Genomic DNA, 17,864 nt, shown 5'->3' with positions numbered 1-17,864 from the left:
TGACTGTCTGTTTCAGAAAGTTACACAGATTCTCAGTCGCAGTCTCTCTAGAGTTCTCCATCAGAAAGAGGGTTCAGACGCTTGGTTAGAACCGCATGGAGGCTTTAAGATGCTGCAAATCTGACAGTCCTCAGTTCACTATTGGATTCTAATCGAAGTCAGTACAAAACCAGGTCTCTTTTAATGTTAAGAGCTCGGCAACTTCCTGTCTTCACCAGACTTCTTGCTCAATTCTTTCTGTAGTGTTTGCAACAATTTATCCAGTAAGTAACACACAGGATGTCATAGCTTGAGTTGAATGAGCTCAGCTGAATGTCAGTGCCTTCAGTCACCAGTGAGGGGAGCTCTAGTGCAAAAAACTAGTTTTTGGTTGTGGTGGTTGTTCAGTATACTCAGCCAAGCTTGAGGATTTGGTGTTAAGGATCCAATAATTTCTGCACTGAACACAAAATGTATATACACACACTTAAATGAAAGGAAAAACCAACATAAAGTGTGTTAGTAAGGTGTTGGGTCACCATGTGCCGCCAGGGCAGCTTTAGTGCTCCTTGTCATTGATTCTACAGTGTTTGAACTCTACTGGAGGGATGTTCAGTTGGGTTGAGATCTGGTGACTGTGAAGACCATAACATATGATTCCCATTATTTTCATCCTCATCAAACCATTCAGTGACCCCTCTTGCTCTAAGGATGGGGTCACACACATGCCCTCGCCCACTTGTCAAAGAATATAGTAAAGGATGAATCATCTGTCCATGTCACCCTGTAATAATATACCTCTCTATGTAATTATTGACGGACTGTTCCTGCTGATAGTCAGATCACGTCCTGTATTGACATTCTCAGTCAGCTGATGAAGAGTTGCTCCTTTGTTTTTCCTTACATATCGTGTCATACATGTCAACTAATGTGTGTTGTCGACCACAGTTTCCAAACCTATTTACCGATGTCTTTCCCATAAATCTAAATGCAGATGTTACTTTTAGTTACTTGACATCATGATACAAAATCAGAATCAACTGGGCCTGCTCGGCATTGTTATACATGCCACACAGCATGATTGGATGTTAATTGTTTGATTGTACCATGCAGTGCACCTGTGTGGAAACATCTGCAGTTGTTATGTTTCTCCATTCATTTATTCAGGTTTTTCCTTTAATTCCACTGTCTATGGCAGATGTCACATAAACAAGTGAAATCTGGTATAGGCTATATGAGCATATTATGCATGCTTGTATGTGCAGTATATAAATGATGATGTGTGGAATCATGAAAGAAAGACATGTAGAAAATATCACAGATAGAGATAAAAGATAATACTGCACATAAAAACAGCAGGAGGAAGTGGGGATTGTCATTCAAGTAGGTTAAGTATGTGATGCAGACAGATACAGACTTTTTTTGCAGCTATATACCAACAGCACACTCAATAATGAAGTGAATTTGGTATATGTACGGACATCTTTATGCATACTTACATTTGTCACTTTTCCAGTGTGAACACACATGCTCGTGCTCTAAATCAGTACGGTATTTTAAAATGTAAGTAACCATAGCAACAACACTTATGTTTCACAATGAATTGCCAGTTAACTCTACTGTTGATGCTGCTGTAACCTTACCACAGGTTAAAGTGCAGTCTTTAAAACAATGGGTGACGTTTTAGGAACAGACTTTTTTTGTAGTATTTTGATCAGTAGCCATGGTAAGATCATGATCATGCACCTTGAGCTGCCCTGATCATGTATGATCAGGTATGATCAGGGCAGGGAAATGTCATGATTGAATGCTAAATGTACAAGAGATGCTCTGGCTTTGGAATAGACCTGTAAACATGTCCGCAGGGTAAGTATCTTGGTCACTAGGGTCAGCAAAATCATGCTGTGTACATAACTAATACACTGTATCATTGTCTTTTAAGTTGAGATACTGAACTTCACAAACAGTTGTCTGTAAGTAGCAACATAAGCATTTATTTAGTGACGTTTCTCTCCACTAAATTCAATATTCATTCTGCTTTTAGCTCTGTTTTTGTCTCCACCAACTTTTGATGATGATATCTGGTTATCAGTTTGATTGTCCCACAGTATTCACCAGCTTGTTGCTAACTTTGTTGATGTGTCTCAAATCACATACTTCTTTAGTACACTAGTACATTGTGTACACTATGTACTCACTTGTGTAGTGCTCATATTTCGACAGGTTAGTGTTGTCTCAAATCGCACACGGCTGCTGTGCACTTACCGGAAAATTAGCAATTAGCCAGTTGGCAAGCTAGCGTAAAAAGGATAGTGTTAGCATTCGTGTTAGCATTGACGGTAACAAATCATTACAGACTGCTAAATTAACCCAATAAACCTACTGAAGGCGCATATGTGACAACATTATAGTGGTGTATAATTTACATAGCGATGTTCACTATAGTTACAATGTACTCTGCCAACATTTCCTGTTTGAAAAGTGGTCCCTCCCTTTCTGCTACGTAGCCAAGATGGCAACCGTTGAGGGCGAGAAGTGTCCATAGTTCCACACTCAACTTTTTAACCGTTTTGAGTGCACCATCCTGGTACTCATAGGGCACTACATGTTTCCATACTTTTCAGTGTGAACGCACTTATGCGCTAAAAATTATGCTATGAGACTGAACCAAAACAGTAAAGCTACATTGCAGCAGAGCTATGGGGAAGTTCTCTGTAGGGTCATCACTAAGAGCCACCCCTTACATATATAAGTAGTGGTACCTTGTAAATAGAAAATTACATCTGCTTTAAATGAAAATATAAGAAGGTCTTTAGTATTTCTCCACCAGAACTACACTCTCACAGCCTGGACAAGGTTTGATACTCTTAAACCATTAAACCATCATGTGGGAACATCTCATTTAAAAGATCTTCAATGTGGACATTTAGCATGGGCACATTAGGGGTGTGAACACTTAATTCATAATTAATTTATTTTCATAGTCACAGTGACAAAATTGTCCCTTGTGGACTGAGTCAACATTGTAAAAAGCAGAATTCAGTCAAACATCAACCAAAAGTCAAAGATCTCAGATTCAGGTATCATTAGCTATAGAAAAGGTTTAATTGTCTCCCTGTAGAGGAAAGGCTGTGTGTGTGTTACAGGAAGGAAACCAACTTTCAGGTGGCAGATTTTTTATTTGTAGAACCTGGGAGACAAGAAAAAGTTGCTTGTTTTCAAGGTGATGAAAGAATAAAGAAGTTGTATTTGGATGTCTTACAAGTCCACATGGGGTGGGAACACTTAATGAACAACGACTACAACACAAATTATAAATGCTGCTGCTAATAGATAAGGCCCAATCGAAACCTTTACATAATTAAGGGTCTGAGGCGTGAGGCGAAGGGTTAAGTAATTGATGAGGGGGTTCCTATTATTGAGAAGCATTTTGAAAATAGTGAGAAAAAATGTCGACAAATAAAGATGGGGAAAAAATCTCATAGCAAGACTGAGAGAAAGTTAAGAAAAGACGCTTCGGGGAGGAGAGAGATAAGCAAAGAAAGAGAGACAGAGAAAGAGAACTAAAGCCTCGCAGTTGTTGCTGCTACACAGTTGCATTGGTGCATTTTCTCATAAATATTTCAGGGAGGTGAACTCCCCCTCAACACCTCCATCCCGCTCTCACTGCCGTGTTTTGGACTGCAGAGAGAGAGAGAGAGAGAAAATAAATTGACCTGACCATTACCTCAGCTCTGACATGATTTTTAAATAACAACAGCTTCTGTGGAAGAGTGGAAAATTACTCCTCTTACTACTATTCATAGCAGTAAGCTAAACTACTTCAGGGGGTGTTGGGGGGGGGTGGGGGATTCAAAGCATTTCTGGCTGCATGTTTCGGCTTTTCAGGCAACTTTAAAGTAACCTCAGTCAATTCCCATAACAGCTTGGCACTGTATTTTTTCATCAAACGGTACTCAAACTCGAGGAAATTGTGTTTTTGTTGGGGACTATTTTCAGCGGTGGATTAATACATATTTATTACTCAAGTGAGTATTACTGGCAGCAGGATGGTGTATTGTGTGTCTTTGATGCACACACAATACTTGATAGTGGATAAATGTATTGTTGGTTTTGGTCTTTTCATGGGATTTGTAGTCAAAAAAGAAAATAGTATCAGCAGCAACATATTACATCACAGTAGGCACGTTCAAGAACTAAAATAAAGTCGGATAATGTAGCAAAGTTAGCTAACAGGAAATCATAATTAATGAAGCAAATTTTTTTCTTTAGTTGTTAATACTTCATTTACATGGCTGAATTAACCTGCGAGGGAGGAAATGTGATCAACCCCATAACGTCGCTGTTCCAGCTGCTTCCTGTGAATGGCGCACGGTATTTCTCGCCTCCAAATCTGCTGTATGTTAATTTAATTAAACACATTCACTGACGAATATGCACCTTACTAAGCACAAAACTAAATAAATCAAAACAATACTACCGAGCCTGCTGAAACGGTTGTATAATGTCAACCGTGGCTCTTGAAAGGCTTTCAACAGTAAGAAAATATACCCGATGATGTCATAGCTATGTCATTGGGATTATCTCGGTTTGGGCTTGGAGCCTACACATTTATAACAGAAGCCATATGTTACAAACTCTGAGCATGGAGTTTCAAAGATGTAGGCTTTTACCAGGCAGAGGGGGCCTAATTAAAAGACCGATTGGTGGTATTATGGGAAATGTAGGATCCAGTATTTGGAGCTTGATAAAAAAAAAGCACTATACTGTTCTTGATTAGCAGGTTGGCACCTTGCATGACAGCCTCTGACATCATTTTATGATTGTTTGTGTTAATGGGTGAATGTGTAGAGCGCTTTGAGTTGTAAGTAGGCCTGTCACAATAATTAGATTATCGACTTAATCGTACGATAATGTAATTACCAGCATCATCATCATTTTTTTGGCATCAATATTGCCACACTTCACATTAGCAGCTAAGAGGCTATTCATTTCACATTAGCTAAACAAGTAGTGTCCTCCATTCCTCACTGTGTACGTCCTGAGTGGAGACTGTAGAAGAATTAAAGGTAAATAACAACCTATGAATAGCAACCACTCTCCAATCCCACCCCCCACCCCCCTTACATTATTATACTATTATATTATTATTATTATATCAGTGGTATAAAATGATCTTCAAATGACAATAATATCGTTTATCGTGACAATATATCGTCCAACAAAACGAGTAATTGCGGCGGGTCTAGTGGTCAGTAGACTAGAAAAGTGTTATATAGATGCAGTCCACTTACCATTTACTAAGGCTTAAAGTCAGCATATGTTAGGTTCTGCTGCTTCAATTTTGAACATTCTTCAGTCTTTCAAACTTTATGGAAGTACAATACTAAAACACTACAGTATCACTTTAAGGTCCTCATCTTGTCAGTTCATACTGTGCTCTAGTGATACATATTCCCAAACTAAATTAGCACAAACCATTTGACACACAGTAAGCCTGGAGCTTTCGGGGGTCACATTTCTGTGCTTTACCCAGTTGGTAGTCCGGCTTTGTTAATTAACAGAACTAGATCTCTACCGGTGATACATATTTACCGTTATTAAAACGGGTTAGAAGTACATTAGGTGCTACTCATTCTTTAGAAATGATTTCACCTCTTTGTTTAACAGTGACCATAATAGCTGGTGTAGGTCAGTCCAAGGCTCCACAGGCTTCCATTAACTATGGACACAGAGACAGATGGAGGTGTGGACCACCCACGAGGCTACAGAAAGGAAGACAGGCGGAGGGGAGGAAAAAGACAAAGAGACAGCGAGAGATGCACAATGAGACAGACAGAGATACACTGCTATTCAAACTTTGCTGTTCTATCCCAGCCTTATTGGAAAACCGTCCACAGTGAGCTCAGCACTGAAATTAGATATTGATCCTTCCATCTCCTCCCCAGCATATACCCCCCCCCCCTCTCTCTCCCTCCCTCTCTACATCTCTCCCTCTCTAGCTCTGGGACTGCACGCCTCCCCTTCTGGTGATTCCTTCTCTTTCATTTAGTCTTCTCTCTCTCTCTCTCCTCCTCCTCCTCCTCCTCTTTCTCTCTGCCACTCTTGGGATTCTTCTCATTTATGTATCCTTGCTTCCATCACTTGCATCCTCCCATTTAGGACAAGAGGAGAGATAAAAGGACGAGATGTGAGAACAGAAGAATCGATGGAACGTGTATGTCCTGTATAGTGTTGGGCACTTTCCTTGAAACATGTAACAAATAACTCATAAAAAAAACATAACTGCATTACAACAAATGTAATTACATACTTACATACTATTTGTTACTTTACATGTGTTTCTCAGCAGCTATGTCAAAACATGTTCCACCTGCTTGTGTTTAACACGTATAGGGAAAGAAATGAGATATTGTGGTTTAACTAGCAGCCAGCTGACAGTTGAGAGGTGTTTGCTGACCATCAACAGCTAGTTTTAATGTTAGCTATAATTTTTTCATACCTTCCTTCTCTGAATTAAACCAGCTGATTCAAATTTGGCATTACGTCGTAGAGTCACATTTATTTTTTCTTTTGGTGGTGGATAACCACATCCTTGCATTAAGCTATGAGGCTACTGATTGGACCAGTACAAAAACCAAACTGGTATCAACTCTCCATCAAATTACAGCTAACACAACAAACAACCCCACCCCCAATTGTTAAAGTAATAGAGCATCACTGGGATTAGTAACTGTAATGTAATTACTATAATCAATTCAAATTGGAATCCCCTGTACTAAGCATCAGTGAAAAAAGGGACCACAATACATTACTATTTAAAGTGTTACTGTCCAACAGCTTCTACACAACTAATGTAGACATAAAATATTAAATATTACTGACTGTAAATGTTAGTGTATTTGTTAAATGAGCATGTTCTATTTGTTTGCTTACATGCATTGTTTGAAACAATTACATTACAAAAATTTTTTTGTCACATTTTAAGAAATGTGTCTAGAATTCTTTGTGTAACTGAGCATCCTTGGTTAGCTAATGGCGCAGAATTAATAAGAAAACAGTAAATGTGACATGGAGTCATAGCTGCATCCATTGGCAAATACTTCTTTATTTCTTTACATGCTTAAAGTAGAAATCCACCAAAAAAACACCCGAAGGACACAGTCTGTAACAGCAGTCATGTTTTAGCTTATCCAAAAGGACTCATGATCTCACAATTTTAATAAACCTGTCACTTCATAAAAATCATAATGAAAGTTCCTTGTGCTGAGTAAATACATAGGAAGAAAAAGTTAGTTACAAATGTGTAGCTCAGGGTAATAGCTCCATTTTTTGGCTTTCTGATGATTTTCTATATTTTTGTTATCGTCAACAAATATGTGCAGAGTCAAGTATTTTGTGTGTATCTAAAGTGTATCTTATCACTGGATGAAGGACCATGTCAGCCAGTTCAGTGATGTGCCTCATTGGTGTGTTTAATAGTTTTTTGGACAATAGCAGAGATCTATAGCACAGAGGAGTAAGAAACAGCATATCAGGCTTTGGATACAAACACAATACTACAGAATCATAGAGAAAATGACCAGCACAATTATTTAATACTATTTTCATGTCTGTGTTAAGTATGGATCTGGGAGGAACACGCAGCCTGGCTTTCCCCAAAGTTTTTCTGGGTCATTTCAGCACTTTTGATCAACATCTCTGCTGCTCATAGTGATGACCAGACTCCAGCAAGTCTCTCCTCATGACAGTTATTTGTTAATAAAAAATCACAAACAGTCATTTTGTATTTCTTTTTAACCTTGATTTTTTTCCACCACTTTGCTCGCAACCATAGACATGTATATAAATGGACGTAACATCCGTGACGTCACCCATTGGTTTGTGGACTGCTGCACGGAAGCCAATAGTATCGGATCTGAGCAGCGCCATCTAGAACATTTCAGGTGCATGCCGGGAAAAATAAAATATGGGCATCAGGAAGAGCATGAGGCGCCCTCCTGAACCTGTGAACCAATCAACCTGTCAATCATGACGTAGCCACGCCCTAATGCATACCCTGCTTTATCGTCAAATATAAAATCAAGGAGGCCAACATTTCACAAATGAACATCATACTGCATTGAAGAAGGCTTTAAACTAGCGATTGAGACCATAAACACATGTTGAAAACGTTTACTGAGGTTAAAAAATCAAGTGAGAATTTGGTGAATTCTCCATTGACTTGTATAGAGACAGAAGTCCTTTTGACACAAAAACAGTCGCCCCCTGGTGGCCTTTTGATAGAATGCAGTTTTAAGTTACTTCCGCGTTGGCCTCATTTCAGAGGACCGGAACTCCCCGTCTGCTCCCAACTGAAATATCTCTAAAAGTATAAGATGAGTTGTTGGCACATTCATGGTCCCCAGATGATGATGTCATGAGCAAACCTTACTGATTAACATATGAATCTTAATTATGTTAGTGATCCCTGGACTTCTTGTGTAGCACCACTTGTTCTGTGAAATATCTCAACATCAAGCTTCTTAATGGATTGGCGCAAAATCTTATACAGACATACTGACTTTTCCTCTTAACATCACAGTGAGGTTGACATTTCTTGTTTTTTGGTAAGATTTCCCAACTACAATTAGGTGGATTGGTACAAACATTGGTGTCCACCTCAGGATAAATTGTAACTGAGACTTTGGTGATCCACAGAGTATTCATCTAGATCAAAATCTTCATTTATCCTAATGAAGAATGTATTGTCATGGTTACTGAGCGACTTCATGGGGGGATTCATTTCACTTCTGGCAACAACTACAGGAAGTCAAATAGGGTTTGTGTGGGTGAGGCTAATTAAGAGAGCTGCACCAAGTTGAACAAATGGTGTCCTGTTGGATTTACTGCACACATTTACATCATTACCTCGGTTTAAGACCAAATACCTGCAAAACTAATGAATCAACCACATTCCCATCAGCCTCAGCTGTACTTAATGTTGTGGACTGCCCATTGGTCCAACGGCCCATTATTCCAAAACCCCAACAGTATGAAAAATATCCCATTGGAGCGAAAGCCCATTAATATGATGGCCTGTTATCTTAAATACAAACAGCCTGTCCTCTGAAAATACACACTGTGGAGATGTTGGAGTCCAGTGACTGCCAGACTCAATTAACATATTGCTGAATTTAACATATCTGCATTCCCCGTTACAAAGATTATAACCCTGAATCATAACACATGACTTTATATGATTTCAGATGATATTCAACTTCAACAGACCTTGTGTACTAAATTAAACAACAAGTAAAAATCCACACAATTTTTATAACGTGATTTCAATAAATCAGAGTTCTGCTTTGCAGAATGTAACAAATTTATCAGAAGAACTTGTGAATTGTGTAAACAAATTTTCCAGTTTTCACCATTTTTGTGATGTTAGCAGTGTCGTGTTGTAAAATAAATGTATTAAGGTAACAGTCCCGCATTCATAATGTGTGTAACAGTAAACATTTTCATTGGTTAAATGTAGCTAATATTGTCAAATGAAGTCTTCAGCAGCTTTTTTCTGAGCTTAGTTTATCAGCTTAATTGGCTTTAATTTAACATTTTTAAGATTGTTTGGTTTTGTAATAATGGGTTGTCGGACAAATGGCATGTCACCCAATTATCTTCACTGCTAATTTGCTAATGTTAGCATGCTAACATTTTAAATGAGGAGTGGTCGTTTTGTCCATAATGAAACAGTACTTTATGGCAATCAGCCAATTTAAACCTAACATTTAAGGAACTTTGGCAAGAAGGTTACTGAGAAAGAACTTCAATCACAACCTCTGCTAACCCTGCACATGTTCCTGTGTGTATACCTACTGTATAGTGCAGTACATGTTTCATACACGCTATCTGGCATTAAGGCAAATTACAGACAAATACGTATGATACACCACAATCTGATACAGTTTAAACAGATTAAATCTTGTACTATCAAGAGCTTAAATGCGACATGAAATCCACATTCTGACATGTATTGACCGTTGATGTAATCATCTTGCACTCCGCAGCACATTTCTTGTAGTGTCTTCATTAAGAAAGAATGTTACAGACCAGAAATAGAACAATCCGAGAAAATCTTGCCAAGAAGAAAATAAAAACCCGCCTTTACTCCCCCTCATCTCTTCCTTTCTCTTTCCTCTCTTCCTATCTCCCTCGGGCTCACCTTCACTCATCACCTCATCTATTTTTCCCCTTCTGTTGCCAGGCAACAGACAGGAAGAGCATCACTTGGAGACGTCAAAACCACAGGAAGAGCTTGTAGGAAGACACATCACACAGATGTTCCATGAAAGAACCAGGGTCCATCAGAATAATCTTTCTCTTTTTGCTTTCCTACCACTTGTCCTTGATGGAAAATATGAGGTCTGGGAAAGATGTCAAAGAGAAAGCTTTACTCTAATAAATGTAACAAAAATGGATGAAAACTTATTTTTGTCTCTGTCACTGTCATCTTACAAGGACACCGTGAGGGCATATTTGTACACAAATTCATTTTTATCAAACACAATTGTATGTATCACGTTTGTCATTGGACAGATAGGGGTTGAGAATATCCACACTGTGAGTTGCCTATGTATGTTTCAAGGACTGTGGGATTTAAATATCTGCTTTCCTTTCATACAGGATATTTCCAAGGCCAACAAAGAGGAAGCACTGAAGCTCAAATAAAAGTCAAATAAAAAAAGGTACATAAAAAACCAAACAAATTATGACATGATGTCATGATTATATAAAATAGTTTGAATATAATTAGTGGGTAACCTAAATTAATCTAATTAAAGACATATTTTAATCAGTGTTGCCAGATTGTGCAATTTTCAACCAAATTAGGCTATTTTTTATGTAATTTGGTGGGTAAAAATCATTTTGTAATAATTTGGGCAACTTCTTGTATTTGACTATTTGGACAGTTACCACTGATGAAAAGTTTGGCCCCTCTTATTGTCTGAGTACATAGAGATTGAGAGCACATTGGGTCCACACACAATGACAATCAAAACTAAATGCTAACTCAGTTTATTACAAATACGTTTTTTCCCTACTCCATTTATTATTCTGTCATAGTTTTTTCATAAAACATCTGTTCGTTCGAATGAAATCATTGTAACGTCATTTAAAATAACTGTGGTTGGTTGTAACTGTGGTTTTGAGTTTGCTAATTACACTAATAAAACAGATGGGTAGAGACAACAGACGCAGTGTATATGCAAAGTATATATGATATATACACATGTAGCAAAAATCCTTTCAAAAAATAGAAAATTGGGCTACTTAGATGATGACTGGGTGGTTCCGTAGGCTTTGATTGGGCTACTTTTTTGAAGTCTCATCTAGGCACATAGATCTTCAGTTGTCAGCATGCTTTAAACAAAGTGCATGACTCATCAAAGGCCAATTTCGGTGTTTACTTCACTGACATCACTGGGAAAGATACCGTAATGCTGTGGTGATAACTTTCCAGAATTGTAAAATCCTGAGTCAAACTATTAGAAACTGCTGTGCTGTGTTTGTTTATTTAAGAAACCTTCAGAATAAACCATTTTTGATAACAAGAACGAGCGTAGCCGTTCATATCGGCTATAATCACTTTAACATGTGTGGGACAACTCTGTACTAACTAGTTTGTGTCAAGCAGGAGAGTCATTCAGCCTATTCTTTTGGGTAGGCACTGTTTCACAATGCATATTTTGATGTTCACACCAAGCCATGTTGTTGCAGTTTATAATCAGATTTTGCTTCTATGTTTATGATCAAACCATCCTATGTATCAACAGGAGTGTACTGGGAAAGACATTGTGATTTTTTGACTGACTGATGGTCTCACTAAAGCAGCAACCCACTGGTATTCCTGGTAGGCCAGGATGACCAGTCCACCACTGCCTATCAGTAACTATCTACAGCTATAATTGAATGGCACTTATTAACACTATATTGCATTAAATAGCAATATTAAACAAGAACATTTTAGCAGGAGGGCTTTTAACTCAGGGGCTTTTCACTTTAAGGGCCCAGTCTGTAAAATGTAGTTGTATCTAGTGGAAACAGACTTGGCTGAAATTAAATATAATATTCATCATTTTGTTTTTATTAGTGTATAATCACCTGAAAATAATAATATAGAATAGAATGAATCCTTTATATTTACATAGGGCAATTTGTTGGTTGTTGGTTGCAATCTGCAATCTCACCAGTAGATGCCACAAAATCTTACACACTGCACCTTTAAATCAGGAAATTCTAAAGCTTAAAGTAATTTATGAATTAATTAAATTTATACTGTTTTATGTTGTGAGCTGAGATTAGTTATTCCTACCTCACATTTGCAGTTAACAACAATTCTACAAGACTTCCGCAGTTGCAACTGAGCTCTGCTGTTACTAAATAGAGCTTTTTTAGGTGGAAGGAACCAAGTAGCCTAAACAGAGAGGGGGAAACTGTGTAGCGGAGAGTTAAACACCATTAAAAACACATAGTAAAAACAGTTTCGTTTATATATCATTATGGATAATTAAACACATTTATTGTGAAATTAGAATTTAAAAATATCTAAAGCCATCCAATCTTGAATATTTGAACGGTACATTCCCCACTCAAGTTGAATAAGCACAAAGCCTCTGGTTTCAAACATACGTTGGCTTTTATTATCACAGACATGGCCATTCTCCCCTGTAAGTTATGATTTACACTCATTATCTGCAACAGTGTACATTTAAACAGATTTTAAACTGGCCTGGGCCTTTTCAAAAATGGTCTGTGCCTCAAATATTTGAAGATCTCAGCAACTACACTGATTAGTAAACTATGAAAATGTGTCGTGATGTGATAAAAAATGTAAAATTTTTTATAGTTATTATATATTTTCGGAAACTTTTGAGACGGGTTTTTTTTTGGCATGTCTGGATCTATTAACACTCTCCTAAGAGATAGCCTTGGAAATGGAGAGTGTCCTTAACCGCAACACTATACAAGCTTTGGCAGCTGTGTTAGTGCTTGTTGACCTTCCTTATTTTAAAAATGGGTCCAACAAGTAAAAGTGACAGATTGACAAATGACCCATTACTATTGAATTAGCCACCTATACGTAGCATACATTGTGATAACTCTCATGACACTTATGCTATGGATATGCTATAAGCGGGAAGAAGAGCTCCACTGAAGCGCCCCCATTCCGACAGTAATAAGCCAGAAGATCGTGGAGGTCCTGAGTCTCACCCGTTGGAACCTCATAAGATAAGATAAGATAAGATAAGATAAGATAAGATAATCCTTTATTAGTCCCACAATGGGTACATTTGCATTATTATAGCAGCAGGTGGACAGTAAAAAAAAAGCCTCCTGGACCTGATACTGCTGCTGGCCTGGTGGTCAATCCATGGAAGTGTGGCAAAAATGGACCGAATATAAGGGAAGAGATGGGTCGCGACCTCAGCGAACATGATAAGAAAGGGACAAGAAGAGAATAGTATCCCCCCTTTGTTGGTTTTTTGTTTATTTTTATTGAGTTATTTATTTGTCTTCTTTCTTTCTTTCTTTAAATGCATTTACCTGCATATCTATTTGTTAACTATATATGGGTTTGTGACAGTTTGCCAATTCTGATATTTCCACTGTTGTGTAGTAGAACACATGTTTGTAACCATAACTGAAAAAAAAAAAGTTTCAAACAAATCCATGAAAGTGAGGACAGGAGATGTCAGATAGTAATTGAATATTTTACAGGCATTTTCAATCGCCTGTAAAATATTTTAGTTCCCATGACAACAGACATATCCTCAGTGGAAAAGCCAATGTTCTTGTTTTCTATAGGGCTAGCGGTAAATGAAGCAAATGTACTTCCGACATTCTGCATTCAAGCTAGTTCTGAGCTAGCCCCAGTCTGTGCCTCTCTTGTGTTAGCATGCAAAATTCAGTTCACTACATGATAAAACATATTTTTAATCAATTTGTCCCTATCTGTTTCAAAACAAAGATAGCAGCCCACTAGATACCTGGATAGGAAAATATTTTTTATCATCTTATTAGCACTTTTTAGTTATCTTTTAAAGAAACGGGTTAGCGTCATCACCTTGATGTATGCCAATGCTAATACATGACAGACACAAACTGGGGCTTGTGTTTTGAGCCTTTTTGATTATGTGTACAAAAAAAAAAAAAAAAGAATATGAAGTACTATGGAGTACTTTTTAAAGTACTAGTTTAGTCAACTTTCAAGTTTCACAAGAAGAACCACACTTAACTGCAATAAATAATCCAAGGGCCTCATTTCTGTGCTTACTTTTGGTCTTTTTTGGACTTAAGACGTGTGTTAGAAATAATTTATGTAAAATTTGGAAAGCTTTAGGAGTCTTGTGTTGCCTGCCCTGATATACTGTAGTTATTTTGGAGGATCCATATGACACAAACTTACAATAGAGTGCAAAGTAAGCCTGACCCATACTCAAAATGAGCACATGAATAACCCAGGTCGTAAAGTTTCTACTAATGTTGAGCACTTCTTCTGTCTTCTTCACAATAATAATGATTATAGGGTCTATGTATGTGCACGTGTCTGCACTACAAAGCAGGCTTGGAGTGTGTGTGGTGTTTATGTGCAAACCCAACTCGCTCTGCTCATCAGTGGCTGTGTGGCGTTTCCCGCTACTAAGAAAATGTCTTCAGTCAGTAATGTGGCCCCTTTTCATGCAAGTAAAATTCATCCTTATCTCTCCGCAGCTCTCTTTCTCTCTGCGCCGCTCTGCTTTTGATTCTTTTTTTCTCTTCCTCGTGGCAAGCACAGCAGCAGCATTTCCTTCTCCTCTGTGTCACCTCCACTCCCTCCCTCCATCGCTGCACCCCCTCCTCCTCCTCCTCCCCTCCCCATCTCCTGCTGCTTCCACCCTCCCTCCCTTTTTTTCTCTCCTTTTTTTTTTTCGCTGTGTGTTTGCAGATGAAACGGGCAGCCTGCCAGTTTTTCATATTTCTTGGCAGCAAAGTGGCTAGCCAACTTCCTGGGGATGGGGAGCGGGGGTGGGGGGGGGGGTGGGGGGGGGAGTTGGGGCTTGCAAAAGGTTACATTTGCACAATGTGTCTGTGAAAAAAAACGGCAAAAAAAGAAGAGGGAGGGAGAGAGGGAGGGAGTAAAAAAAAAAAAAAGAAAGAAAGAGAGAGAAGGAAGGAAAGAAAGAAAGAGAGAAAAAAGCTGGGCTGGATCAGCTAAACGACTCCACCGTTCTGGGTTGATGGAAAAAGCCCTCTGGGGGAATATTCAGTATGCAAGAGTATCGAGTTGCATGCAGTCATTACAATGATGTCTGTCCCTCTCTGTTTCTCTTTTTGTCTGCCTTCTCTGGAATGTTCCCCCCCTCCAACACACACACACACACACACACACACACACACACACACACACATACTCGTACACACACACACACCTCACCTTCCCTCCCTTTTTCTCTGAGCCTATGTGAAAGTGCTCCGTGAGGCGATAGCTTTGGGGATGAGGGGGAGCTGGTCAAATCATTGCAGTTTGACGGGTTTGTGTGCGTGTCGGGGCGGTGTTACTGCCGCTTATTATATCCCAACAAATATCCCTCCACCAAACAACTGTATGCTCTGTCCTGCTGCGCTGTCAGGATTGACTGAAGACTGTGGATAGACAGTGTTAGACAGAAGGAGAGTTAAACAGAAGAGCGGAAAGACCGAGAGGGAGAAAATTCAGTTGTTTACCTCTACACTTCACTTCTCCAATCCGCACGCGTCTCCAAGGAGAGAGCTGGACAGATAGACTACAATAAAAACATACAGGAGTGGTGAAGGTATCTGTAATGATGGTGCTAAAATGTCTTTAGGCTCATGAGCTCAAACTAATTTACATTCGCAGTTTCACATGCATACACTCATTACTGATTTTAAGCAAATCAATAATGCTGCTCGTAGGAATGTTAATAGAAAGGGTTTAAAATTTCACTAAAAATATAGTTTATGACTCATGTATATTCTGTCATTTGGACTTTAATTTGTGTATTTAAATTGGAAATATGATATAAATTAACTAATATTTCACTCTATTAGTAGAACTATTAGTTTCAACATTTCCTGTCAATACTGTGGCGTTACCTTGCAGTACTATTAGTCATGGTAGGCCCCTTATGGATCACTGCAGTTAATGTTGAGAGGCTAGTTAGTTCACTGTGTAAGGTTGGCCGCTGGCATGGCAGTGATTGTAACAGGCTGTGGCTGTGGCTGAAATAGCTGAGGCTGTGGTTGTACCCGGGATTATGGCTATGGCCAATGTGCTGCCACAGCCATGGAAACAGCTGTAGTTGCAACCACAGCCATGATAATAGCCATAGAAACAGTGACAGCTGTAGCCATAGCAATAACTATTGCCACAATCACAGCCCTAAAGCCTCAACCACTGCCATAGCCACAAATAGTATTTCAGCAGCCAACCCACAGCCAAGAATAGATGACTGCAGCAGTGGGTTGTTTGCTAAATCAAACTGTGTTGTTACAGGGCGACATATTATGCACATTTCCATGTATTTCCTTTTATCCAAGGCTCTACTGGAATAACACTTTGCATAATTATAGTCTTAAAAACTTTTATGTATCTTATACTGACCCTTTATGCAGCCCCTCAGTTCAGCCTCTGTCCAAAACATGCAGTTTGAGCTCCTGTCTCTTTAAGGACCCCTCCCCCCACGCCCACTCTGTTCTGATTGGTCAGCTTCCAGAAGCTGTTCCTTGGCTCAGGAAGCTACGTCAAACAGCAGTCTTAGAATGTCACTATTTTAATGGCAACTTCTCAAATAAATCCATAAGTTTAAGTCTGAATCCGATACAGAATATGTGAGTGGACAATGACAACAACTCGAGCAAGATATGTCATGGAAATGATGACCATTTATGGAAATGCATGTTGATCTGACATTATCTCGTTGGGAAAGTTACAAAAAAAAAAAACAGTTACTAATATAGTTCAGGGAGAGCTGAAGTATGGGCTTTTGTCTCAAAAGAAACATTTTAAAATATGTTAACCTTAAGTTATGTTACTTTGTCCGTGTTTAACATCTGACACAAATCACGAGGATATTTCTGGTTTAAATGAGCTCTATTTTTGTATTTTTCATGGTGTTGCAGAGAGTTCTGCATACCTTGCGTAAGCAGGTGTAAATTATCAGACACATCATAGAAATGCTTTTGGGAAATGTGCTTGTTTGATGTCTTACAGTAGATGAGAGAATCAATGTCAGTTTCATCTCTTTGTGTTAATTACAGAAAATTGGTGACAAACATGTTTGGAGCACAAACTTTGCAGGAGTAGTTGCTAAGTTACTAGTCTCTTCCAAAAATGGAAAAATACTTCATGTATTTAAAATATTGTGTCTTGTTAGCCTGCAGCTAGTCACAAAAAAAACAAACATACAAATAAGAACAAAAAAACGTAAGTAGGGTTTGTCAGATTTAGGTCGGTGTGCAAAATTGTCAGTTGCTACCCAGTACTAACCAGCAGACAAAGTTAACAACTAGCCAGTATATATAACATTAAGCATTTAGCAGCTATAGAGCCAGATTCAGGAGTTGTTAGAGACCAAAAACAGCTAAAAGAAAGATGAATATTGTTACTGTTGTACTTATATCAGTCTATGGGTCAGTGGTACAACTGGGCTAATACATTAAAACAATAATATGCTTTTTTAACCACACTCTAGGTAAGGCAATGGTTAGTTGGTCCAACACTTTGGTCCAAACTAAAATATCTCAACAACAATTGAAACCTGTGCTGTGTCTCAAATATCTTCTTCTGTACTTACACTTAATATTTTTGTGCATGCTACGTAGGAGAAGGGGAGGTGCCACTT

The sequence above is a fragment of the Scomber scombrus genome, chromosome 15 (assembly GCF_963691925.1).
Source record: "Scomber scombrus chromosome 15, fScoSco1.1, whole genome shotgun sequence".
In the NCBI taxonomy this organism is placed as follows: domain Eukaryota; kingdom Metazoa; phylum Chordata; class Actinopteri; order Scombriformes; family Scombridae; genus Scomber; species Scomber scombrus.
This window is presented reverse-complemented; position numbering follows the sequence as displayed.